Below are 27,368 nucleotides of genomic sequence, written 5' to 3'. Positions count from 1 at the left end.
TAACAATTACAAAAGAATACAAGAGTACAAAAGAATCTCTTACAAGCAGCACTCCCCCCCACCACCAAGGACGAAGAGGACCTATTTGTCCTCCAAAGAAATCTGTGGGCATACAAGCCCCAGGAAATTCTGCAGAGGGACTTAATATCAATTTTAAAAAGAGAGCAAGAGTGAGCAATAGGAAAGACTGAGCAGGTGTGGCATGAGAAGTCCTGACCCTTTTGAACTCCTTTGTGGCTCTTTGACTGGAGGGAGCACAAGACTGTGTCTTTTTTGAGAAGCGCTGGAAAGGGAGGAGGAGAAGAAGAAGGAAGAAAAGGAGAAGGAGGAAGAGAAGAAGGAGGAGGAGAAGGAGGAGGAGGAGAAGAAAGAGGAGAAGAAGAAGGAGAAGGAAGAGGAGGAGGAGAAGAAGGAGGAGGAGAAGGAGAAGAAGGAGGAGAAGAAGGAGGAGGAGAAGGAGGAGAAAGAGAAGGAGAAAGAGGAGGAGAAGAAGGAGGAGGAGCAGGACAAGGTATTTGAGCTTCAGCTTCAGCATCTGGCCTTCCAGGGAACAGTCAGGGTTGATTTCCCTGAGGACTGACTGATTTGATCTTCTTGCAGTCCAAGGGACTCTCAAGATTCTTCTCCAGCACCACATCTCAAAAGCATCTATTATTCTGCACTCGGCCTTCCTTATGGTCCAGCTCTCACAGCCATACGTTACTACTGGGAATACCATCACTTTGACTATATGGACTTTTGTTGGCAGGGTGATGTCTCTACTTTTTATTATACTGCCCAGGTTCTCCATAGCTGTCCTCCCAAAGAGCAAATGTTTTTTGAGTTTGAATACTGTGTGTGTGTCATTTGTCTGTCTATGACTGACCTTTAGGACTGCCAATCTCCAGATGGCACTTGGTGATCTCCCAGAATTACAACTGATGTCCTCTGAAGAATGTGACTGATCTCGAGGAGTATGGCATTAAACTCCCCTCCCCAAGCCCCACCCTCTCCAGGTTCTACCCCTAAATCTCCAGGGATTTCCCAAGATGAATTCTAAAGAATCTGAAATTGGCACCCCTAAATCAGGGGTGGCCAACGGTAGCTCTCCAGATGTTTTTTGCCTACAACTCCCATCAGCCCCAGCCATTGGCCATGCTGGCGGGGGCTGATGGGAGTTAAGAACATAAGAGAAGCCATGTTGGATCAGGCCAATGGCCCATCCAGTCCAACACTCTGTGTCATACAGTGGTCAAAAACCCCAAGTGCCATCAGCAGGTCCACCAGTGGGGCCAGGACACTAGAAGCCCTCCCACTGTGCCCCCCCCCCCAAGCACCAAGAATACAGAGCGTCACTGTCCCAGACATAAGAACATAAGAGAAGCCATGTTGGATCAGGCCAATGGCCCATCCAGTCCAACACTCTGTGTCACACAGTGGCCAATATATGTGTGTGTATACACACACATACACACACACACACACACACACATATATATATATATATATATATATATATATATATATATATATATATATATATATATATATACATACACATACATACATACATACACACACACCATGGCTAATAGCCACTGATGGACCTCTGCTCCATATTTTTATCTAATCCCCTCTTAAAGGTGGCTATACTCGTAACCACCACCACCTCCTGTGGCAGTGAATTCCATGTGTTAATCACTCTTTGGGTGAAGAAGGACTTCCTTTGATCCGTTCTAACCCGACTGCTCAGCAATTTCATTGAATGCCCACGAGTTCTTGTATTGTGAGAAAGGGAGAAAAGGACTTCTTTCTCTACTTTCTCCATCCCATACATAATCTTGTAAACCTCTATCATGTCACCCCGCAGTCGACGTTTCTCGCAGTCGACGTGTAGGCAAAAAACATCTGGAGAGCTACCGTTGGCCACCCCTGCCCTAGATGGCACTCCAAAAGGCTGCTGGTACCCCTCACCCACATATTGTGCAATGACACATCCATCCATAGAGAACATCTGTGGATGGGGCAGCTTTTTGCATGCGCCGGTGCACTGGTGCTCAAAGAAGAATGCTAGATGAGGCCCATTCCTTAGAACCTGGCCCGTCTCTCGTTCTCTTCTAGCATTTATCAATAACCAGGACTCTCTTTTTTGTAGAAAAAGCCCAGCATGAACTCATTTGCATATTAGGCCACACCCACTGACATCACTTCCATTTCAAACGGGGCTTTTTGGTCAATGAAGCCCAGCGTGAACTCATTTGCATATTAGGCCACACCCACTGACATCACCTTCATCCCACACAGGGCTTTTTTGTTGATGAAGCCCAGTGTGAACTCATTTGCATATTAGGCCACACCCACTGATATCACCTCCATTCCACACAGGGCTTTTTTTGTCGATGAAGCCCAGCATGAACTCATTTGCATATTAGGCCACACCCACTGACATAACTTCCATTTCAAACAGGGCTTTTTGGTCAATGAAGCCCAGCATGACCTCATTTGCATATTAGGCCACACCCACTGACATCACCTTCATCCCACACAGGGCTTTTTTGTCGATGAAGCCCAGCGTGAACTCATTTGCATATTAGGCCACACCCTCCGACATCATTCCCATTTTAAACAGGGCTTCTTTGTAGAAGCCCAACAGGACCTCATCTTGCATATTAGACCCCACCCCCTGCAACCAAGCCATTCGGAACTGCCTTCCTGTGCATTCCTGCTCAAAAAAAGGCCCTGCCAATAACCATTCAAACCCAAAAGTTGTCACTGGGAACAAAAGAAGGGCTTCCCTGCCCACAACTGCCTCCCGAAAGTGAATTAGCAGCAAGAAAGTGACATGCTGATGAGTGCCACTAGGGTGACGGAGGTTATGCTGGCACACTTTCATTCCTCCCTCCTTATTTGACATTGTCTGTTCCCTCTCCAAAAACAGCACACTTTGAATCAAAAGGTCAGAGGTCCTGGCAGAGGCCATGTTAAATAATTAGCTCCCTTACAAAATTGGCTTCCCTTTCCTGAGGTGGCTGGAGAAAAACAGAGAAATAAAACGCACACCGTCCGGCACACCGATGGTCACTGATCGCCTCTAAATTATGTGCTCCATTTTGGGTCGCTTCCCCCCACCGCGGTTCCAAAAAACCCGCAAAACAGGATGGAATGAAGTTTCTAAAGTTCCTCCCTCTTTATTTCTCATCCTCCCCCTTTTTGAATGAAGCGGTGCCAGAATCCATACTATTGGAGACCTTTCTGAACGGAAGGAAGTCGAATCTCCGGCTCCGGGGGATTCTTTGACAACATCCACCTTGCATCGGACACCTGTTCCCGCGTGCAACCTGGTTCCATGTGCCAAGTTCAGAGGGCAGAAGAGTTTGAATACCGAGGAGAAGAGAGGGAACATAAGAGAAGCCATGTTGGATCAGGCCAATGGCCCATCCAATCCAACACTCTGTGTCACATAAGAACATAAGAGAAGCCATGTTGGATCAGGCCAATGGCCCCTCCAGTCCAACACTCTGAGTCACATAAGAACATAAGAGGAGCCATGTTGGATCAGGCCAATGGCCCCTCCAGTCCAACACTCTGTGTCACATAAGAACATAAGAGAAGCCCTGTTGGATCAGGCCACTGGCCCCTCCAGTCCAACACTCTGTGTCACATAAGAACATAAGAGGAGCCATGTTGGATCAGGCCAATGGCCCATCCAGTCCAACACTCTGTGTCACAGAAGAACATAAGAGAAGCCGTGTTGGATCAGGCCAGTGGCCCCTCCAGTCCAACACTCTGTGTCACATAAGAACATAAGAGAAGCCGTGTTGGATCAGGCCAATGGCCCGTCCAGTCCAACACTCTGTGTCACATAAGAACATAAGAGAAGCCATGTTGGATCAGGCCAATGGCCCCCCCTGTTCAACACTCTGTGTCACATAAGAACATAAGAGAAGCCATGTTGGATCAGGCCAGTGGCCCATCCAGTCCAACACTCTGTGTCACATAAGAACATAAGAGAAGCCGTGTTGGATCAGGCCAGTGGCCCATCCAGTCCAACACTCTGTGTCACATAAGGACATAAGAGAAGCCGTGTTGGATCAGGCCAGTGGCCCGTCCAGTCCAACACTCTGTGTCACATAAGAACATAAGAGAAGCCGTGTTGGATCAGGCCAGTGGCCCCTCCAGTCCAACACTCTGTGTCACATAAGAACATAAGAGAAGCCGTGTTGGATCAGGCCAATGGCCCGTCCAGTCCAACACTCTGTGTCACATAAGAACATAAGAGAAGCCATGTTGGATCAGGCCAATGGCCCCCCCTGTTCAACACTCTGTGTCACATAAGAACATAAGAGAAGCCATGTTGGATCAGGCCAGTGGCCCATCCAGTCCAACATTCTGTGTCACATAAGAACATAAGAGAGGCCATGTTGGATCAGGCCAATGGCCCATCCAGTCCAACACTCTGTGTCACAGAAGAACATAAGAGAAGCCATGTTGGATCAGGCCAGTGGCCCATCCAGTCCAACACTCTGTGTCACATAAGAACATAAGAGAAGCCATGTTGGATCAGGCCAATGGCCCATCCAGTCCAACACTCTGAGTCACAGAAGAACATAAGAGAAGCCCTGTTGGATCAGGCCAATGGCCCATCCAGTCCAACACTCTGAGTCACAGAAGAACATAAGAGAAGCCATGTTGGATCAGGCCAATGGCCCATCCAGTCCAACACTCTGTGTCACATAAGAACATAAGAGAAGCCCTGTTGGATCAGGCCAATGGCCCATCCAGTCCAACACTCTGAGTCACATAAGAACAAAAGAGAAGCCATGTTGGATCAGGCCAGTGGCCCATCCAGTCCAACACTCTGTGTCACATAAGAACAAAAGAGAAGCCATGTTGGATCAGGCCAACGGCCCATCCAGTCCAACACTCTGTGTCACATAAGAACATAAGAGAAGCCATGTTGGATCAGGCCAGTGGCCCATCCAGTCCAACACTCTGAGTCACAGAAGAACATAAGAGAAGCCATGTTGGATCAGGCCAATGGCCCATCCAGTCCAACACTCTGAGTCACATAAGAACAAAAGAGAAGCCATGTTGGATCAGGCCAGTGGCCCATCCAGTCCAACACTCTGTGTCACATAAGAACAAAAGAGAAGCCATGTTGGATCAGGCCAATGGCCCATCCAGTCCAACACTCTGTGTCACATAAGAACATAAGAGAAGCCATGTTGGATCAGGCCAGTGGCCCATCCAGTCCAACACTCTGAGTCACAGAAGAACATAAGAGAAGCCATGTTGGATCAGGCCAATGGCCCATCCAGTCCAACACTCTGAGTCACATAAGAACAAAAGAGAAGCCATGTTGGATCAGGCCAGTGGCCCATCCAGTCCAACACTCTGTGTCACATAAGAACAAAAGAGAAGCCATGTTGGATCAGGCCAATGGCCCATCCAGTCCAACACTCTGTGTCACATAAGAACATAAGAGAAGCCATGTTGGATCAGGCCAGTGGCCCATCCAGTCCAACACTCTGTGTCACATAAGAACATAAGTAAAGCCATGTTGGATCAGGCCAGTGGCCCATCCAGTCCAACACTCTGTGTCACATAAGAACAAAAGAGAAGCCATGTTGGATCAGGCCAATGGCCCATCCAGTCCAACACTCTGTGTCACATAAGAGAAGCCTGTTGTATCAGGCAAATAGCCCATCCAGTCCAACACTCTGTGTCACATAAGAACATCAGGGAAGCCCTGTTGGATCAGGCCAATGGCCCATCCAGTCCAACACTCTGAGTCACATAAGAACATAAGAGAAGCCATGCTGGGTCAGGCCAGTGGCCCATCCAGTCCAACACTCTGTGTCATACAGTGGCCAAAAAAAACCCTGGTACCATCAGGAGGTCCATCAGTCACGCCAGGACATTAGAAGCCCTCATACTGTTCCTCCCCCAGTTACCAAATATACAGAGCATCACTGCCCCAGACATTAGAACATAAGATAAGCCATGTTTGATCAGGCCAATGGTCCATTCAGTCTAACACTCTGTGTCACAGAGTGGCCAAAAAACTCAAGTGCCATCAGGAGGTCCACCAGTGGGGCTAGAAGCCCTCCCACTGTGCTGCCCCCAAGCACTAAGAATACAGAGCATCACTGATGCAGACAGAGAGTTCCAACAATACTCTGTGGCTAAGAGAACATAAGAGGAGCCATGTTGGATCAGGGAAATGGCCCATCCAGTCCAACACTCTGTGTCACACAGTGGCCAAAAAACCCAGGTGCCATCAGGAGGTCCACCAGTGGGGCCAGGACACTAGAAGCCCTCCCACTGTGCTGCCCCCAAGCACTAAGAATACAGAGCATCACTGCCCCAGACAGAGAGTTCCACCTGTAACTTGTGGCTAATAGCCACTGATGGACCTCTGCTCCATATGCTTATCCAATCCCCACTGAAGGAACACAGAGGCGCACGTGGCATTGCAAAAGGCTGCCCCTTGATGCTACGGGGGACGCAGCAGCACCTGTGAAAGGAGTGGACTGTGGAGGTCACCTCCGTTGGAGCAGGAAGCCAGACAATCACCGAGAAAAGGAAGCAGAAAGGCAAAGAGAACAAAGCAATGGAAAGATTTTTTTTCTCTGCTGAGTGTCAGTGAGAAAGGGAAGCCGACCCTTTGGGAAGGTGAGAGGAAAGAGGCCTGGATGACCTCTGGCTTCTGCACGCCAAACACAGTGCGCAAGCCATTTGGCCGGGTGGTCCAGCCGATTCCTAAGCGTGCAGTTCCCAAACGTTTTGCTAAAGGGACACGCCAGCGGAATCCACCCTTTTGCTTGAGGAACCACCTGTCCCCTTTCAGTTCGCAAGCCAGATATCCTCCTGCCACGCTGCAGGGACTGGTGGGAAACAGGTGGCTGGCTTTTTTTACAGACCCCCACCAGTTGGGAGAGGTGGTCACTCAAGAGCAGAGTGCTGACTTTGCAGGCGGAACTAGGGTTGCCGATTCTGAGTTGGGAAATTCCTGGGGATTTGCGAGTGCTGACGGAGGGCAGGGTTCGGGGATGGGCCTCACTGTAGAAACATAAAAGGAGCCATGTTGGATCAGGCGAATGGCCCATCCAGTCCAACACTCTGTGTCACACAGTGTAGTATAATACCAGAGTCCACCCTCCAAAGCAGCCCTTTTCGCCAGGGGAACTGATCTCCTCATGCAGTGGCAGTTAGCCTCTGAATCCAAAGCCAGGAGGCAACATCAAGGGGAAGGCCTCAACCTCTCTGCCCTGTTGTTGGCCCTCCAGAAGAATTGGTTGGCCACTAGATGGACCATCATTGGTCTGACCCAGCAGGGTTCTTTTGATGTTCTTCTCAGGAGAAGGCCTCAGCCTCTCTGCCCTGTTGTTGGCCCTCCAGAGGAATTGGTTGGCCACTAGATGGACCCTCACTCGTCTGACCCAGCAGGGTTCTTTTGATGTTCTTCTCAGGGGAAGGCCTCAGCCTCTCTGCCCTGTTGTTGGCCCTCCAGAGGAATTGGTTGGCCACTAGATGGACCCTCACTGGTCTGACCCAGCAGGGTTCTTTTGATGTTCTTCTCAGGGGAAGGCCTCAGCCTCTCTGCCCTGTTGTTGGTTCTCCAGAGGAATTGGTTGGCCACTAGATGAACCCTCATTGGTCTGACCCAGCAGGGTTCTTCTGATGCTTTTCTCAGGGGAAGGCTTCGGCCTCTCTGCCCTGTTGTTGGACCTCTAGAGGAACTGGTTGGCCACTGTGTGAGACAGAATGCTGGACTAGATGGACCCTCACTGGTCTGATCCAGCAGGGCTCTTCTAATGCTCTTAGGCCTTGGTCTCTCTGTCCTGTTGTTGGGCCTCCAGAGGAACTGGCTGGCCACTGTGTGAGACAAGAGGCTGGACTACATGGACCTTCACTGGTCTGACCCAGCAGGGTTATTCTGATGTTCTTCTCAGGGGACGGCTTCGGCCTCTCTGCCCTGTTGTTGGCCCTCCAGAGGAACTGGTTGGCCTCTGTGTGGGACAGGATGCTGGACCAGATGGACTTTCACTGGTCTGATCCAGCAGGGCTCTTCTGATGCGCTTATCAGGGAAAGGCCTCAGCCTCTATGCCCTGTTGTTGGCCCGTCAGAGGAACTGGCTGGCCATATGAAGAAAGATTAAAGAGGTTTGGGCTCTGAAGCTTGGAGAAACAATGATAGAGGTTTACAAAACTATGCATGGGATAGAGAAGGTAGAGAAAGGAGGACTTTTCTCCCTTTCTCACAATACAAGAACTTGTGGGCACTCCATGAAATTAAGGAGCAATAAACTTCAGGAGCTTCAGTGCTTCAGGAAATGGCGGCTACAGGCTAAGACAGCTTCAAGAGGGGATTGGATAGACATACAGTGCAAAGGTCCATCAGTGGCTGTTAGCCACCAGCTTTGGATGGAACACTCTGTTTGGGGCACTGGGGCTCTGTCATCTTGGTACTTGGGGGGGTCACAGCGGGAAGGCTTCTGGAGTTCTGGCCCTGCTGGCGGACTTCCTGCTGGCACCTGCTTTTTGGTCAAGTTGTGACACATCGACCTGATTCAACACGGCTTCTCTTGTGTTCTGTTACAATCCGTGTAGAGCTACGAAGCAGCCCTGGTTTGCAGCTGAAAATACAGCTGTAGACCATCACCGATTCCTCCAGAGAGGAGAGCCAGTTTGGAGTAGTGGTTAAGTGTGCGGACTCTTATCTGGGAGAACCGGGTTTGATTCCCCACTCCTCCACTTGCAGCTGCTGGAATGGCCTTGGGTCAGCCAGAGCTCTCTTAACTGGGAGAACTGGGTTTGATTCCCCACTCCTCCACTTGCACCTGCTGGAATGGCTTTGGGTCAGCCATAGTGGTTAAGTGAGCGGAGTCTTATCTGGGAGAACCGGATTTGATTCCCCACTCCTCCACTTGCACCTGCTGGAATGGCCTTGGGTCAGCCATTGGATATAAATCCAATGTCCTTGAAAGGGCAGCTGCTGTGAGAGCCCTCTCCAGCCCCACCCACCTCACAGGGTGTCTGTTGTGGGGGAGGAAGGGAAAGGAGATTGTGAGCCGCTCTGAGACTCTTCGGAGTGGAGGGCGGGATATAAATCCAATATCTTCATCTACCTCACAGGGTGTCTGTTGTGGGGGAGGAAGGTAAAGGAGATTGTGAGCCGCTCTGAGACTCTTTGGAGTGGAGGGCGGGATATAAATCCAATATCTTCATCTTCTTCTGGACACTTCACCTGACAACCCACCAGCTACTGGACTGCAAATCTGGCCTCAGTTCCCACCCTACTCCTTTAAACAACACTGTCACTCCCTTGCTTATTTTGTTTATTTCTGTGACAGAGTCTAACAAGAGAGAGAGAGATTTCCACACTGGGATACCCAATAACTAGACCCTTGGGAGATAATCATGGCTTTTTTTGTAGCAGGAGCTCCTTTGCATATTAGGCCACACGTCCCTGATGTAGCCAATCCTCCAGGAGCTTACAGGGCTCTTCTGTTTTTTATACCAAACCTTTAATGGCATAACAGTTGTAAATAAAAATACACAGAATATAGAAATTTAAAACATGGGCGATAAAATCAAAGCGAAACCGAGCTTACAGAGGCATTCATACACGGTCAGATTTAAATTTAAGGATGTCAGCCAAAAGTTTTGCCACCGCCTCGCTAACCACCCCCTCAGTATCGTTCAATAAATAATAACAGGGTGGCAGAACAGACAAATCTGGGGAGAAAGAAAGCTTGCAAGATTAATCTTTACAGAGGTTATGATTAAAAGGAACAATCAAGCAATATAGGCTGAATTGAGTCGGGAATATTCCCTCCACAGGAACAGGGTCTGTCCCCAAGAGGGACTTGATGATATCTCCCTTGTACAACTTTGGAGGGAAACGCATTTAGTCTAGCCAACATAAATACCCTGCGATGACTTGGAATGGTTAAGTCTGATAGATAATGGGGCATTTTGCCGCAGAAAGCATAAAGACCTAAGGAAGCTGGGGAGCAAATATAAGGATCTGTTGGACGTAGTTCCCTTTCCTCCCACTCCAACAGTCTCAGTTTAATACATCTGAAGATATATGACTCATCAGAAGTAAAACACAGGGCTCTTCTTGCACGGCCTACTGTAAACTCCAGGAGGGTTGGCTACGTTGAGGGGGTGTGGCCTAATATGCAAAAGGAGCGTCCACGATCAAAGTGGTATACAATCCAACATATGTTTGTAGTTGAGATTCACCCTTGGGAACAGTTTCAGATGACCCCCCTGCTGGTCTGCAGGAGAAAGAGCCAGATTCAAATGCAGCAGCAAGAACAAAGAAGATTTTCGGGGTACAAGGTTTTGAGATTCAAAGCTCTCTGACGAGAGTGAGGGCAGTGCAGTGGTTAAGAGCATCAGACTAGTATCTGGGAAACCCAGGTTTGAATCCCGACTGGTACAATGAAACCCTGCTGGGTCACAGACACCCAGTCTAACAGGGTTGTTGTAAGGATAAAATGGAGGAGAGGAGAATGAACTGCTTTGTGTCCCCACTGAGGAGAAAGGAGGGTATAAATGATGTTAACAAATTTTTACAAAACAACAAAGGGATCATTGAGTCTTGAATGTTTATCCCGCTCCCCCACATCCTGTTGTCTTTATGGCGTGACTGGATTCGAATCTAACCCTTAGCAATGGCTGTCACATGGCATTGTCCCAAAGCGCTGCTCTGCACCAGTGACCCATGTGATGATAGTGGATTTTTTTGGATTTATATCCCACCCTATACTCTGAATCTCAGAGCGATCACAATCTTCTTTACCTTCCTCCCCCACAACAGACACCCTGGGAGGTGGGTGGGGCTGAGAGAGCTCTCCCAGAAGCTGCCCCCCCTTTCAAGGACAGCTCTGTGAGAGCTATGGCTGACCCAAGGCCATTCCAGCAGCTGCAAGTGGAGGAGTGGGGAATCAAACCTGGTTCTCCCAGGTAAGAGTCCGCACACTTCACCACTATGGCTGACCCAAGGCCATTCCAGCAGCTGCAAGTGGAGGAGTGGGGAATCAAACCCGGTTCTCCCAGATAAGAATCCGCACACTTCACCACTATGGCTGACCCAAGGCCATTCCAGCAGCTGCAAGTGGAGGAGTGGGGAATCAAGCCCGGTTCTCCCAGATAAGAGTCCGCAGACTTCACCACTATGGCTGACCCAAGGCCATTCCAGCAGCTGCAAGGGGAGGAGTGGGGAATCAAACCCAATTTTCCCAGATAAGAGTCTGCTCACTTCACCACTATGGCTGATCCAAGGCCATTCCAGTAGCTGCAAGTGGAGGAGTGGGGAATCAAACCTGGTTCTCCCAGGTAAGAATCCACGCACTTCACCACTATGGCTGACCCAAGACCATTCCAGCAGGTGCAAGGGGAGGAGTGGGGAATCAAACCTGGTTCTCCCAGGTAAGAGTCCACGCACTTCACCACTATGGCTGACCCAAGGCCATTCCAGCAGCTGCAAGTGGAGGAGTGGGGAATCAAACCCGGTTCTCCCAGATAAGAGTCCGCTCACTTCACCACTATGGCTGACCCAAGGCCATTCCAGCAGCTGCAAGTGGAGGAGTGGGGAATCAAACCCGGTTCTCCCAGATAAGAGTCCGCACACTTCACCACTATGGCTGACCCAAGGCCATTCCAGCAGCTGCAAGGGGACGAGTGGGGAATCAAACCCAATTCTCCCAGATAAGAGTCTGCTCACTTCACCACTATGGCTGACCCAAGGCCATTCCAGTAGCTGCAAGTGGAGGAGTGGGGAATCAAACCTGGTTCTCCCAGATAAGAGTCCGCTCACTTCACCACTATGGCTGACCCAAGGCCATTCCAGCAGCTGCAAGTGGAGGAGTGGGGAATCAAACCTGGTTCTCCCAGGTAAGAGTCCACGCACTTAACCACTATGGCTGACCCAAGGCCATTCCAGCAGGTGCAAGGGGAGGAGTGGGGAATCAAACCTGGTTCTCCCAGGTAAGAGTCCACGCACTTAACCACTATGGCTGACCCAAGGCCATTCCAGCAGCTGCAAGTGGAGGAGTGGGGAATCAAACCCGGTTCTCCCAGATAAGAGTCCACGCACTTAACCACTATGGCTGACCCAAGGCCATTCCAGCAGCTGCAAGTGGAGGAGTGGGGAATCAAACCTGGTTCTCCCAGGTAAGAGTCCGCACACTTCACCACTATGGCTGACCCAAGGCCATTCCAGCAGCTGCAAGTGGAGGAGTGGGGAATCAAACCCGGTTCTCCCAGATAAGAGTCCACGCACTTAACTACTGCACCAAACAGGCTCTCACATGGTGGGTGGTGATGCTCCCTCACCTTTGCGCCGGACCAAATCTGTGATGTGTTCATGTGTCAGCCTCTGCTCTTTCCAAGGCTACTCAACGCTGCCTGTCACACCCAAGGCTATTTTTGTAGCAGGCACTCCTCTGCCTATTAGGCCACACACCCCTGATGTAGCCGATCCTCCAAGGGCTTACAGTAGGCCCTGTAAGAAGAGCCCCATAATATATTGCAGGGGTGGCCGACGGTAGCGCTCCAGATGGTTTTTTTTGCCTACAACTCCCATCAGCCCCAGCCATTGGGCCGTGCTGGCTGGGGCTGATGGGAGTTGTAGGCAAAAGACATCTGGAGAGCTACCGTTGGCCACCCCTGATATAGTGGGTTCAAGGCATGAAGGAAGACAAGATTGCAGTGAACATTGCTCTCTTTATTCAGTACAGCAGAGCAACAGCTGAACGCTAAGACCGGCGAACTGGAGCAACGAGACCAATTATACACCGTTCAAGGTTCCTGCGCTAGGATGCCATTGGATCATTTAAACCAGCCGGGGGCCTGTGATTGGAGCAGAGCAGCAGGGATTTGGATCCTCCTGCCCATTGTTCCCGAGTCCCCCAAAGCTCAGTCTTAAAGGCTCCAATGAGCCAGGCAGGAAGGCTTCTCATAGTATCATTAGTCCACCTACACAACAAGTCCTGTAAGCTCTTGGAAGATTGTGTGTGGCCTAATATGCAAAGGAGCCCCTGCTAGAATTCTATCTCTAGACCCTGTACTAAGAGTCCTTTAAGCTCATGGAGGATTGGCTCCATCAGGAGGGTGTGGCCTAATATGCAAAGGAGCCCCTGCTAGAATTCTATCTCTAGACCCTGTACTAAGAGTCCTTTAAGCTCATGGAGGATTGGCTCCATCAGGAGGGTGTGGCCTAATATGCAAAGGAGCCCCTGCTAGAATTCTATCTCTAGACCCTGTACTAAGAGTCCTTTAAGCTCATGGAGGATTGGCTCCATCAGGAGGGTGTGGCCTAATATGCAAAGGAGCCCCTGCTAGAATTCTATCTCTGGACCCTGTACTAAGAGTCCTTTAAGCTCATGGAGGATTGGCTACGTCAGGGGTGTGTGGCCTAATATGCAAAGGAGGTCCTATTACAAAAAAAAAAGAAGACGACCTCAACCTCGCTAACGTCAAAGGAAAAGAGTCGCAACGTCTTCTGAAGATGGATCCCCGAGGTGATATTCTCTGCCATGCAGGGTGTGTCCCTAGACATGATGTAGTGATGTGAAAGTTCAGAGTTAAATCTCTTCCTAGCCAAAAGGTGAGCTTTACCTTTTCGGTGAGAGCCAGTTTGGTGTAGTGGTTAAGTGCACAGACTCTTATCTGGGAGAACCGGGTTTGATTCCCCACTCCTCCACTTGCAGCTGCTGGAATGGCCTTGGGTCAGCCATAGCTCTAATAGAGAGCCAGTTTGGTGCAGCAGTTAAGTGCGTGGACTAGGGTTGCCAATCCCCAGGTGTGGGCAGGGGATCCCCCGGTTTGGAGGCCCTCCCCCTGCTTCAGGGTCGTCAGAAAGCGGGGGAGGGGAGGGAAATGTCTGCTGGGAACTCTATTATTCCCTATGGAGATTTATTCCCTTAGAAAACCATGGAGAATTGATCCGCGGGTATCTGGGGCTCGGGGGGGGGCTGTTTTTTGGGGTAGAGGCACCAAATTTTCAGTATAGTATCTAGTGCCTCTTCCCAAAATACCTCTAAAGTTTCAAAAAGATTGGACCAGGGGGGCCAATTCCATGAGCCCCAAAAGAAGGTGCCCCTATCCTTCATTATTTCCTATGGAAGGAAGGATTGAAAAAGTGTGCTGTCCCTTTAAATGTGATGGCTGGAACTCCCTTTGGAGTTCAATTATGCTTGTCACAGCCTTGATCTTGGCTCCACCCCTAATATCTCCTGGCTCCACCCCCAAAGTCTCCTGGCTCCACCCCCAAAGTCCCCAGATATTTCTTGAATTGGACTTGGCAACCCTAGCGTGGACTCTTATCTGGGAGAACCGGGTTTGATTCCCCACTCCTCCACTTGCAGCTGCTGGAATGGCCTTGGGTCAGCCATAGCTCTGGCAGAGGCTGTCCTTGAAAGAGAAGCTGCTGTAAAAAGTCCTCTCAGCCCCACCCACCTCACAGGGTGTCTGTTGTGGGGGAGGAAGGGAAAGGAGATTGTAAGCTGCTCTGAGTCTCTGATTCAGAGAGAAGGGCGGGGTATAAATCTGCAGTCTTCTTATCTGGGAGAACTGGGTTTGATTCCCCACTCCTCCACTTGCAGCTGCTGGAATGGCCTTGGGTCAGCCATAGCTCTGGCAGAGGTTGTCCTTGAAAGGGCAGCTGCTGTAAGAGCCCTCTCAGCCCCACCCACCTCACAGGGTGTCTGTTGTGGGGGAGGAAGGTAAAGGAGATTGTGAGCTGCTCTGAGACTCAGAGTGGAGGGCAGGATATAAATCCAAAAGAGCCAGTTTGGTGTAGTGGTTAAGTGTGCGGACTCTTATCTGGGAGAACAGGGTTTGATTCCCCACTCCTCCACTTGCACCTGCTGGAATGGGCTTGGGTCAGCCATAGCTTTGGCAGAGGTTGTCCTTGAAAGGGGAGCTGCTGTGAGAGCCCTCTCAGCCCCACCCACCTCACAGGGTGTCTGTTGTGGGAGGAGAAGATAAAGGAGATTGCGAACTGCTCTGAGTCTCTGATTCAGAGAGAAGGGCGGGATATAAATCTGCAATTCCTCTTCTTCTTTTGCCTACATCGTCGTCGGAAAAGGCCATCAAGCCCCGGCCAACTCAAAGTGACTTATGGAAATGACTTACTTGTGCGTGTCAATGCATGGAAGTGTCCCGGGCTTTTTTTGTAGCAGGAACTCCTTTGCATCTTATGCCACACACACACACGCACCCGATGTATCCAATCCTCCAAGAGATTACAGTAGGATCTGTAAGAGGAGCCCTCTAAGCTCTTGGAGGATTGGCTACATCAGGGCAAGGCTGGTTCTAGGGGGGTGCTCGCCCTTGTTGGCACCGAAGGGGGCCCGCCAAATTGGGTATGGAGTCCATTCTGTTCTGTGGGCCCATAAGGTAGAATGGGCCCATAAGAGGGTGCCCGTTTTTTAATTCTGCCCCCGCCCCTCAAAAAACACGTCGATCTGGTCCTGCATCAGGGGTGTGTGGCCTAATATGCAAAGGAGTTCCTGCTACAAAAAAAGCCCTGGTCACTTCACACATTTTAACCGGCACCGCTAGAAGAGGCGCAGCTCTTACCCCTTCGCTGCACGGATTGCTCAACTATGGAAGCTTTTCCCAGCGCGAACCTTGGCTGGAATACAACCTGCCTGTTAGTCCACAGATAGAGATGGCCGCCAAGCATTTACAACTACTATAAAAACACTCTGGGACTTTTCGACCGACTCGACTCGCAGCGACAGATGCAGTCTCTTTTCCCTTTTCCCTTGCGTAGGGGGAAAACAAAACGCTCGGAGACAGAATGTTGACTGAGGCTTGGACTGAATATGTCGCTTGTATTTTAGTGTGGTTTTCAACGTCAGGAGATCGATCACGGGACAGCCGCGTCTCCTCCGACCCCAGCAGTTTGCTTTATTTTATCACAAAGACGGCGTTTAATTTCAAAGCCTTCTGCTGCTTACTCTCTTAAGACAGGGGTGGGGAACCTTTTTTCTGCCAAGGGCTGTATGGATATTTATAGCATCATTCGCGGGCCGTAAAAAATTATCAACTTTTTAAAAAGTGCTCCGTCGAGGAAGAATGATTTAGGTCAGCAATATTAATGCAAATAATTTTTTTTAATTTGAAGTCATGTGGGGAGATCCTAATCTGGTACACACCTACACACCCACAACCGGCCCACCGCCCTAGGCAAATGCATAGGTCCAGGGCTTTTTTGTAAAAAAAGCCTTGCAGGAACTCAGTAGCATATTAGACCACATCCCCTAATATTAGCATATTAGGCCACACACTCATTAGCATATTAGGCCACACCCTCTGGGACAATCAGCGCAAACCAGAGTTGCCAATCCCCAGGTAGGGGCAGGGGATCCCCCGGTTTGGAGGCCCTCCCCCTGCTTTAGGGTTGTCAGAAAGCGGGGGAGAAGGAAATGTCTGCAGGGAACTCTATTATTCCCTATGGAGATTTATTCCCATAGAAAATCATGGAGAATTGATCCGCGGGTATCTGGGGTCTGGGGGGGGGGTGTTTTTTGAGGTAGAGGCACCAAATTTCCAATATAGCATCTAGTGCCTCTCCCCAAAATACCTCCCAAGTTTCAAAAGGATTGGACCAGGGGGTCCAATTCTATGAGTCCCAAAAGAAGGTGCCCCTATCCTTCATTATTTCCTATGGAAGGAAGGCATTGAAAAGGTGTGCCGTCCCTTTAAATGTGAGGGCCAGAACTCCCTTTGGAGTTCAATTATGCTTGTCACAGCCTTGATCTTGGCTCCACCCCTAATATCTCCTGGCCCCAACCCCAAAGTCCCCAGATATTTCTTGGACTTGGCAACCCTAGCGCAAACTGAATGGTGACAGTAACTTTTCCAGGCCCTGCAGCAATTCTGGCCAGCCAGCCAGGCCCTAGGGAGGCTGCCGTACAGTACATCTGGGCCCTGTGATCCCTGCCTGGCCCTGGGGAGGCTGCTGCACAGCGCAGCTGAGCCCCACGATCTTCAGTGGCCAGCCAGACCCCAGGGAGGCTGCCACATGGCCATCTATGTATCTGTCCAGCAATCCCTGAGGGCCACACCAAGTGACTTCAAGGGCCCGATACGGCCCTCGGGACGGAGGTCCCCCACCCCTGCTCTAAGTACAGCTGTTGAATTGGATTCAGGCATATATGCCCTACGTATGTTCTTTGTTTCCCTTAGCCATCAGCAGAAACCGTGGAAGTAGAAGCTTTAGCAATTAAGAAGAAGATATTGGATTTATATCCCGCCCTCCACTCCGAAGAGTCTCAGAGCGGCTCACAATCTCCTTTACCTTCCTCCCCACAACAGACACCCTGTGAGGTGGGTGGGGCGGAGAGGGCTCTCCCAGCAGCTGCCCTTTCAAGGACAACTTCTGCCAGAGCTATGGCTGACCCAAGACCATTCCAGCAGGTGCAAGTGGAGGAGTGGGGAATCAAACCCGGTTCTCCCAGATGAGAGAGCTATGGCTGACCCAAGACCATTCCAGCAGCTGCAAGTGGAGGAGTGGGGAATCAAACCCGGTTCTCCCAGATAAGAGAGCTCTGGCTGACCCAAGGCCATTCCAGCAGCTGCAAGTGGAGGAGCGGGGAATCAAACCCGGTTCTCCCAGATAAGAGAGCTCTGGCTGACCCAAGACCATTCCAGCAGGTGCAAGTGGAGGAGTGGGGAATCAAACCTGGTTCTCCCAGATAAGAGAGCTCTGGCTGACCCAAGACCATTCCAGCAGCTGCAAGTGGAGGAGTGGGGAATCAAACCCGGTTCTCCCAGATGAGAGAGCTATGGCTGACCCAAGACCATTCCAGCAGCTGCAAGTGGAGGAGTGGGGAATCAAATCCGGTTCTCCCAGATAAGAGAGCTCTGGCTGACCCAAGACCATTCCAGCAGGTGCAAGTGGAGGAGTGGGGAATCAAATCCGGTTCTCCCAGATAAGAGAGCTCTGGCTGACCCGAGGCCATTCCAGCAGCTGCAAGTGGAGGAGTGGGGAATCAAATCCGGTTCTCCCAGATAAGAGAGCTCTGGCTGACCCAAGACCATTCCAGCAGCTGCAAGTGGAGGAGTGGGGAATCAAATCCGGTTCTCCCAGATAAGAGAGCTCTGACTGACCCGAGGCCATTCCAGCAGCTGCAAGTGGAGGAGTGGGGAATCAAACCCGGTTCTCCCAGATAAGAGTCCACACACTTAACCACTGCACCAAACTGGCTCTCATTAAACACCCAGATGCACGTGAAGAAGACCGTAGATTTATACCCTGCCCTTCCCTCTGAATCAGAGACCGATTTCCCACTCAGCTTACACAGCTCTCACGTTCCTCTTTTCAGCGGGGTTTCCTTCCGATTTCACACTATCTGCCCTGGGGCTACAGCTAGCATCGGCGACTTCGCACGGCAAACAGAGACTGGTTCTTAGTGGCTTCTGTTCGCTGCGTGAAAAAGCCGACGCTCGCTGCAGCCCCGGGACAGATAGTGTGAAATCGGAAGGAAACCTTGCTAAGAAGAGGAACATGAGAGCGACGGAAGGTGAGTGGGAAATCGGTCAGAATCTCAGAGCGGCTCAAAATCTCCTTTACCTTCCTCCCCCACAACAGACACCCTGTGAGGTGGGTGAGGCTGAGAGGGCTTTTACACCAGCTGCCCTTTCAAGGACAACCTCTGCCAGAGCTATGGCTGACCCAAGGCCATTCCAGCAGGTGCAAGTGGAGGAGTGGGGAATCAAACCCGGTTCTCCCAGATAAGAGTCCGCACACTTAACGGCTGCACCGAACTGCATAAAGCACCATCAGTAGCAACCAGTGTGTGACAACTGTGTTTGGTTTTCAAGGCAATTGGGCACCGTTTGCCTCTGCATAGAAGACGACGACGACATTGGATTTATATTCCGCCCTCCACTCAAGAGTCTCAGAGCAGCTCACAATCTCCTTTATCTCCCTCCCCCACAACAGACACCCTGTGAGGCGGGTGGGGCTGAGAGGGCTCTCCCAGCAGCTGCCCTTTCAAGTACAACCTCTGCCAGAGCTATGGCTGACCCAAGGCCATTCCAGCAGGTGCAAGTGGAGGAGTGGGGAATCATACCCTGTTCTCCCAGGGGCATTATCCAGGGGCATTATACAGGGGCATCATGATACTGGCTGATTTGTTTTCAATTCCCTTCCTAATAATTCCCAGCATGGCGTTGGCCTTTTTTATTGCAATCGCACACTGTCTTGACATTTTCAGTGAGTTATCTACCACGACCCCAAGATCTCTCTCTTGGTCAGTCTCTGCCAGTTCGCACCCCATCCACTTGTATTTGTAGCTGGGATTCTTGGCCCCAGTGTGCATTACTTTGCGCTTGGCCACATTGAACCGCATCTGCCGCATTGACGCCCACTCACCCAGCCTCAACAGATCCCTTTGGTGTTCCTCTCTGGTTCTCACCACCCTGAACAATTTAGTGTCATCTGCAAACTTGGCCACTTCACTGCTTACTCTCAACTCCAAATCATTTATGAACAAGTTAAAGAGCATGGGACCCGGTACTGAGCCCTGCGGCACTCCACTGCTTACCGTCCTCCACTGCGAAGACTGCCCATTTATACTCACTCTCTGCTTCCTATTAATTAGCCAGTTTTTGATCCACAAGAGGACCTGTCCTTTTACTCCATGACTCTCGAGCTTATTAAGGAGCCTCTGATGAGGAACTTTATCAAAAGCTTTCTGGAAGTCAAGGTAAACAACAACTTGGTCGGTCTTAAAGGTGCCACTTGATTCCTGCTTTGTTCAGCTACTTCAGACCGACACGACTGCCCGCTTGGATCTATCCTTATTAAATCTATCATATATGGATATAATAAATCAAATAAATGGATGCACAGAGAGGAAAATACATGGCCACGTACTTCTTCACATTGCCGGATCCTTTAAACAACTATTTATTCTTTTTAAAATTTAAAGCTTAGGATGTTGGTTAAAACTTCCGGGGATGCCTTCAAAAATTCTTTTAAGAGGCATTGAAAAATCAAACTTGAGAAACTAGCTACAATTCATCCTAACGCTTCTAACAAATGCTGGAAATGTAATCGGACAAGGGGAACTCTGTACCATTGTTGGTGGCAATGTGAAAAAGCCAAAAAATACTGGGCCCAGATCCATGCATAGGGTTGCCAAGTCCAATTCAAGAAATATCTGGGGACTTTGGGAGTGGAGCCAGGAGACTTTGGGGGTGGAGCCAGGAGACATTGCGGGCGGAGCCAGGAGCAAGGGTGTGACAAGCACAATTGAACTCCAAGGGAGTTCTGGCCATCACATTTAAAGGGACAGCACACCTTTTAGAATGCCTTCCTTCCATAGAAAATAAGGATAGGGGCACCTTCTTTTGGGGCTCATAGAATTGGACCCCCTGGTCCAATCCTTTTGAAACTTAGGAGGTATTTTGGGGAGAGGCACTAGATGCTATACAGAAAATTTGGCACCTCTACCTCAAAAAACAGCCTTCCTAGAGCCCCTGACACCCGCGGATCAATTCCCCATCATTCCCTATGGGAATTGTTCCTGGAGGTGCATAATGGCTGTGGGGGTGGAGCTTCCCCCGCCGGCCAGCTGGCTGGGGGAGGGGGGAAGCCTGTAAAACCAGGGGATCCCCCGCTGGGACCTGGGGATTGGGAAGCCTATCCATGCATGGGCCAAAAAATATTGAAAATAACCATACAGCATACACCCGAATTGTATTTGTTAAATATATGTAAGAATTCTATCCCGAAATTAACTAGAAAACTTTTATTGTATATAGTAACGGTGGCTAGATTAATATATGCTCGATGTTGGAAAAATCAGCAAGTACCAGGGAAAGAGGAATTTTTGCGAAAGTTATATGCAGTAGCAGAAATGGACTTTTTAACGACTGAACTGGGAGAAGGGAATACGGAGAAATGTAAAGAAACTTGGAAACCGTTATATGAGTGGGCAAAAGCGTATGATAACTGAAATGATGGGAAATGATTTATATATTGACGCAAGCCTTAAGCTCCTTTTTTGTTATATGTTGTGTTAGGTTATTATTATTATTGTGTTGTCTTTTTGTCTATTGTTTTTATTTGCTATGTGAAAAAATTAAAAAATTAAAAATTAAAAAAAATAATCACACTTCGTGTCAAGGATATAAATTCATATTATTCTCCCCACCCTGACCTGAGTGGTCCGTGTTGGCCCATTCTTGGCAGAGCTCAAAAGCTAAGCAGGATCAGCCCTCGTTAGTATTTGGATAAAAAACGGTAATGGAAAGGTCCCCTGTGCAAGCACCAGTCGTTTCCGACTCTGGGGTGACGCTGCTTTCACAACGTTTTCACGGCAGACTTTTTACGGGGTGGTTTGCCATTGCCTTCCTCAGTCCTCTACACTTTCCCCCCAGCAAGCTGGGTACTCATTTTACTGATCTCGGAAGGATGGAAGGCTGAGTCAGCCTGGAATCGGCTACCTGAAACCAGCTTCCGTCAGGATCGAACTCGGGTCGTGAGCAGAGCTTAGGACTGCAGTACTGCAGCTTTAACGCTCTGCGCCACGGGGCCCTAGTATTTGGATGGGAGACCACTGAGAAAGTCCAGGGTGGCTCTGCAGAGGCAGGCAAAGGCAAACCACCTCTGGTCATTTCTTGCCTTGAAAATCCTATGGGGTCACCATAAGAAGAAGACAACTGCAGATTTATACCCCGCCCTTCTCTCTGAATCAGAGACTCAGAGCGGCTGACAATCTCCTATAGCTTCTCCCCCCTCAACAGACACCCTGTGAGGTGGGTGGGACTGAGAGAGCTCTCCCAGAAGCTGCCCTTTCAAAGACAACTCTGCCAGAGCTATGGCTGACCCAAGGCCATTCCAGGAGCTGCAAGGGGAGGAGTGGGGAATCAAACCCAGTTCTCCCAGATAAAAGTCCGCGCACTTAACCACTACACCCAGCTGGCTCTCTATTAGAGCTATGGCCGACCCAAGGCCATTCCAGCAGCTGCAAGTGGAGGAGTGGGGAATCAAACCCAGTTCTCCCAGATTAGAGTCTGCACACTTAACCACTACACCCAACTGGCTCTCTATTAGAGCTATGGCTGACCCAAGGCCATTCCAGCAGCTGCAAGTGGAGGAGTGGGGAATCAAACCCAGTTCTCCCAGATTAGAGTCTGCACACTTAACCACTACACCCAACTGGCTCTCTATTAGAGGTATGGCCGACCCAAGGCCATTCCAGCAGCTGCAAGTGGAGGAGTGGGGAATCAAACCCAGTTCTCCCAGATAAAAGTCCGCGCACTTAACCACTACACCCAGCTGGCTCTCTATTAGAGCTATGGCTGACCCAAGGCCATTCCAGCAGCTGCAAGTGGAGGAGTGGGGAATCAAACCCAGTTCTCCCAGATAAGAGTCCGCGCACTTAACCACTACACCCAGCTGGCTCTCTATTAGAGGTATGGCTGACCCAAGGCCATTCCAGCAGCTGCAAGTGGAGAAGTGGGGAAGCAAACCCAGTTCTCCCAGATAAGAGTCCGCACACTTAACCACTACACCAAACTGGCTCTCTATTAGAGCTATGGCCGACCCAAGGCCATTCCAGCAGCTGCAAGTGGAGGAGTGGGGAATCAAACCCAGTTCTCCCAGATAAGAGTCCATGCACTTAACTACTGCTGCGACTTCACTTCGACTTCTCTGCATTTCACACACGCACGCACACACACACACACGGGCATACACACACATTCTCCCTGGCAGCTTAAGTTTTCAAAAAGTCAACCTCTCTGCCCCACTGTCAGGGAGATGCTTCCCTCTCCAGCACCGATTTGTGTCAGTTCAGAACGGTACCTTCTCCTGCGAACGGGTGACCAGAGCAGCTCTGGGGAGAGAGATGGGAAATTCTTCTGATGCTCGGACCATTTGCTAAATAGCCAGCTGGTGAGGCTGACAACGGACAGAAGAGCGTGATGCTGCGCTGTGCGAATGTGGCCAGGGCTTCCTGGAGGTGATTCGTGTGAGGAGGTGGGGGTGGGCGTTACCAATTCCCAAAAGCAAGGAAGGAGGCGGAATTCCAGTGAAGCACAACAGATGGTGTGGCCCTTTGTGAGCAACTTGGGATGCCTGGATGTTGAGAAGAAGAATTGCAGATTTGTACCCCGACCTGATACTGGACAAGCTGGTGATTTGTGGCAGGAAAAGTACTCTTTTTTTTAGGCTTCTATTTTGCCCTTTCGACTACAAGCTGAATATGAACTGGATCTACATTTAAAAAACCAGAAGTTTTATCTTTTTTTTTTTTTTTTTTTTGCAATATATATCTTGGGAGGTTTATTTACAGCACTCAGTCGTCCCGTTTCCATGACTGGGCAAACCTCTGCTAGATCAACCAAATATCCCAATAAAAATGCCCCTACGAAACTTGCCAACCTCCAGGTAGGGCCAGGAGATCTCCCGAATTACAGTTCATCTCCAAACTAGAAAGGTCAGTTCTCTTGGAGAAAATGACAGATTTGGAAGGGTTGGACTAGATGTAAAAAAAAAAGTACATATGAACGTATGAAGCTGCCTTCTACTGAATCAGACCCTCGGTCCATCGAAGTCAGTATTGTCTACTCAGACTGGCAGCCGCTCTCCAGGGTCTCAAGATGAGGTTTTTCACGCCTACTTGCCTGGACCCTTTTTAGTTGGAGATGCCGGGGATTGAACCTGGGACCTTCTGCTTACCAAGCAGATGCTGTACCACTGAGCCACAGCCCCATTCATGGCTCTCCAGGGTCTCCAGCTGAGGTTTTTCACGCCTACTTGCCTGGACCCTTTTTAGTTGGAGATGCCGGGGATTGAACCTGGGACCTTCTGCTTACCAAGCAGATGCTGTACCACTGAGCCACAGCCCCATTCATGGCTCTCCAGGGTCTCCAGCTGAGGTTTTTCACGCCTACTTGCCTGGACCCTTTTTAGCTGGAGATGCTGGAGACTGAACCTGGGATCTCCTTCTTACCAAGCAGATGCTCCTCCCCTGAGCCACTGTCCCTCCCCCAAAAGTAATTTAAAAAGTACGATAGGAGTAAGGTTTTCTTATGACAATTGTAATTCAAGAAGCATTTTGAGGTAGATGCTGAGCTGATATAATGCACACCTTCTGGTGATGTCAGGGGGGGCGTGTGGCGTATGCAAATGAGTTACGCAAATGAGTTGTGCCAATGAGCTCCAGCTCCTCTTTCATCTACAAAATGACTCCGGCAAGCTTATATGTTTGGGACCTGGCGTTAATATTTTATGGCATGCGTGGCCTGGCCCCACAAAGTGTCATTCATGTCAGATTCAGCCCTCAGAACTAATGAGTCCAACGGCTCTGCCCCACACGGCCTCCCGCGGAGACACATAGGGTTGCCAATCCCCAGCTGGGGGCAGGGGATTCCCCAGTTTGGAGACCCTCCTCCTGCTTCAGGGCCATCAGAAAGCGGGGGGAGGGGAGGGAAATGTCTGCTGGGAACTCATGATTCCCTAAGAAGGCTTATTCCCATAGAAAATAACGGAGAATTGATCCCTGTTTTTTGAGATAGAGGCACCAGATTTTCAGTATAGCATCCGGTGGCTCTCCCCAGTATACTCCCCAAGTTTCAAAACAATTGGACCAGGGGGTCCAATTCTATGAGCCCCCAAAGAAGGTGCCCCTATCCTTCATTATTTCCTATGGAAGGAAGGCATTGAAAAGGTGTGCCATCCCTTGAAATGTGTTGGCCAAAACTTCCCTTGGAGTTCACTTATGCTTGTCACACCCTTGTTCCTGGCTCCACCCCAATATCTCCTGGCTCCACCCCCAAAGTCTTCTGGCTCCACCCCCAAAGTCCCCAGATATTTCATGAATTGGACTTGGCAACCCTAGAGACACACATCTCTGCGTATCTCTTGTGTCGATACAGCGCCTTCATACTCCCACGTCCGTGACGCCAGTCGAGCCGGCCGTTTGCGATAGGGAAGGAACTTTTTGGAGTGTCTTTCTTTCTCCCCTTTCGGCTGCAACCTGAAGATGAGCTGGATCTACTTGAACAAAGATCAGTTGACCTTTTTTGGAAATATACTTTTTGGGAGATCGACTTAACTGCTCTCAGCATCACGCTTTTACGACTGGGTAAAACTCTCATACGTTAACCAAGTAGTCCGATGATACTCTCAAGGACACCCCTCTCCCAGTTTGAGAACCGAGGGGCAGAAAAACAGCTGTGGAGGCAGAGAACGAGCAGTCTAGAAAGCTGTCCAAAAGTCTGTGTGTGTGTGGGGGGGGGGGATCAGAAGAGAATAAAAAGAGCAGCTGTGAAAACAAAGATAATAAAACCCCAAAGCTCCGCAGTGGCGGCTCGTCGGCCTTTGTACAGGAACGAAATCTGCCCCCAATTCATAGCCGGCTTTTCCTTCCTCAATGACGAGGGGATGTTTTTCATGAATGAGCATCTAAGAATGGAGGAAGGGAAGGATCGGATCAGCCCCCCACCCCACCCCTGCTCCCCGGACATTCCTGTGATTCTCACACCATCCTCTTCAAAATCCGTCACCTTGATTTCACAGGGGCCAGCTGCCCCATGCCCGCAGCCCTCAGCACAGTTCCATGGGAAGATCTGGGTCTGCAGTACTGCTGCCTATCTGACTAGTTCCCCACATGATGGGTCATTGTTCAATGGCAGAGGAGTGGGAGGGCTTCTGGAGTTCTGGTCCTGCTGGTGGACCTTCTGATGGCCCCTGGGTTTTGGACGCTGTGTGCCACAGAATATTGGACTGGATGGGCCATTGGCCTGATCCAACATGGCTTCTCTTATGTTCTCTGTCTTCTTGGTGCTTGGGGGGGGGCAACAGTGGGAGGGCTTCTGGAGTTCTGGTCCTGCTGGTGGACCTCCTGATGGCCCCTGGGTTTTGGACGCTTTGTGACACAGAATATTGGATTGGATGGGCCATTGGCCTGATCCAACATGGCTTCTCTTATGTTCTCTGTCTTCTTGGTGCTGGGAATGGGGGGCAATAGTGGGAGGGCTTCTGGAGTTCTGGTCCTGCTGGTGGACCTCCTGATGGCCCCTGGGTTTTGGCCGCTGCGTGACACAGAATATTGGACTGGATGGGCCATTGGCCTGATCCAACATGGCTTCTCCTATGTTCTCTGTCTTCTTGGTGCTGGGAGGGGCAACAGTGGGAGGGCTTCTGGAGTTCTGGTCCTGCTGATGGACCTCCTGATGGCCCCTGGGTTTTGGCCACTGTGTGACACAGAATATTGGACCGGATGGGCCATTGGCCTGATCCAACATGGCTTCTCTTATATTCTCTGTCTTCTTGGTGCTTGGGAGGGGCCACAGTGGGAGGGCTTCTGGAGTTCTGGTCCTGCTGGTGGACCTCCTGATGGCCCCTGGGTTTTGGCCGTTGTGTGACACAGAATATTGGACTGGATGGGCCACTGGCCTGATCCAACATGGCTTCTCTTATGTTCTCTGTCTTCTTGGTGCTTGGGAGGGGTAACAGTGGGAGGGCTTCTGGAGATCTGGTCCTGCTGGTGGACCTCCTGATGGCCCCTGGTTTTTGGCTGCTGTGTGACACAGAATATTGGACTGGATGGGCCACTGGCCTGATCCAACATGCCTTCTCTTATATTCTCTGTCTTTTTGGTGCTTGGGAGGGGCCACAGTGGAAGGGCTTCTGAAGTTCTGACCCCACTGGTGGACCTCCTGAGTCCCGATGACACCTGGGTTTTGGCCACTTTGTGACACAAATTTTTGGACTGGATGGGCTCCTGGCCTGATCCAACATGGCTTCTCTTATGTTCGTATGGGATCCTAGTTGTAGACTTCTGGCTGCCTGTTACAAGGAGGAAATCCGCAAATGCCTTCTCCATTCCCAACTAACCCTTGCATTCTTTCCCTAAATTCTCCCCGCTATTTCCCCAGGGTTGGTCCCGGCCCACTGTAATTCCAGCCTCAGCAAAATAATGTTTTTTTTTTTTTCAAAAGCCATTACAAGCAAAGAATAAGTAATAACCCTTAGATGTCATCATAACTTCCACCAACAATGCACAGGGTCAGTTCCTGTGAGATGGGGAAACCTGCCCGCATTTCAATAGCTGGAACTAGGTGTAGCTGAGATCCCCGCGTAATGAGTCAAAGGCAAGGCATTTCTCTTTGGAAACCCTTTACCGTTTCGGTCTTGATTTGCTGGAGGGGGGGGGGGATCAGGAAATGAACGTTCCTTTCCGACAGGCAATGTGTCAGGCCTCTTCTAATTTTCCACCAGCAACGCAGGGAAGTTTGGTTCTCAGCCGTTGCCAAGGGGCAATTATAAAGGCCAGGCTTTAGCCAAGGGTGAGAACAACATGATTGCATGTCCTAATGATGAGCCATCACTCACCAGTCCA

At 50.1% G+C, this 27,368-nt stretch overlaps 1 protein-coding gene across 3 annotated transcripts in view; it reads right to left on the bottom strand.

The window, feature by feature from the left end:
* Positions 1-27,368, bottom strand: part of GJC2 (gap junction protein gamma 2) — a 109,911-nt gene that overhangs the window by 23,172 nt on the left and 59,371 nt on the right. The window contains exon 1 of one of the 3 annotated variants that reach the window (XM_060248107.1): positions 22,826-22,915. The exons of the other annotated variants lie outside the window; for them this stretch is intronic. The gene's annotated coding sequence lies outside the window, so the exon portion shown is untranslated. Of the gene's footprint in view, positions 1-22,825; positions 22,916-27,368 lie in introns of those variants that run through there. 3 annotated transcript variants of the gene reach the window in all.

Source organism: Heteronotia binoei, chromosome 10, assembly GCF_032191835.1.
Source record: "Heteronotia binoei isolate CCM8104 ecotype False Entrance Well chromosome 10, APGP_CSIRO_Hbin_v1, whole genome shotgun sequence".
Lineage (NCBI taxonomy): Eukaryota > Metazoa > Chordata > Lepidosauria > Squamata > Gekkonidae > Heteronotia > Heteronotia binoei.
The sequence above is the reverse complement of the archived record's forward strand: the minus strand, read 5'-3'. Positions and strand labels throughout refer to the sequence as shown.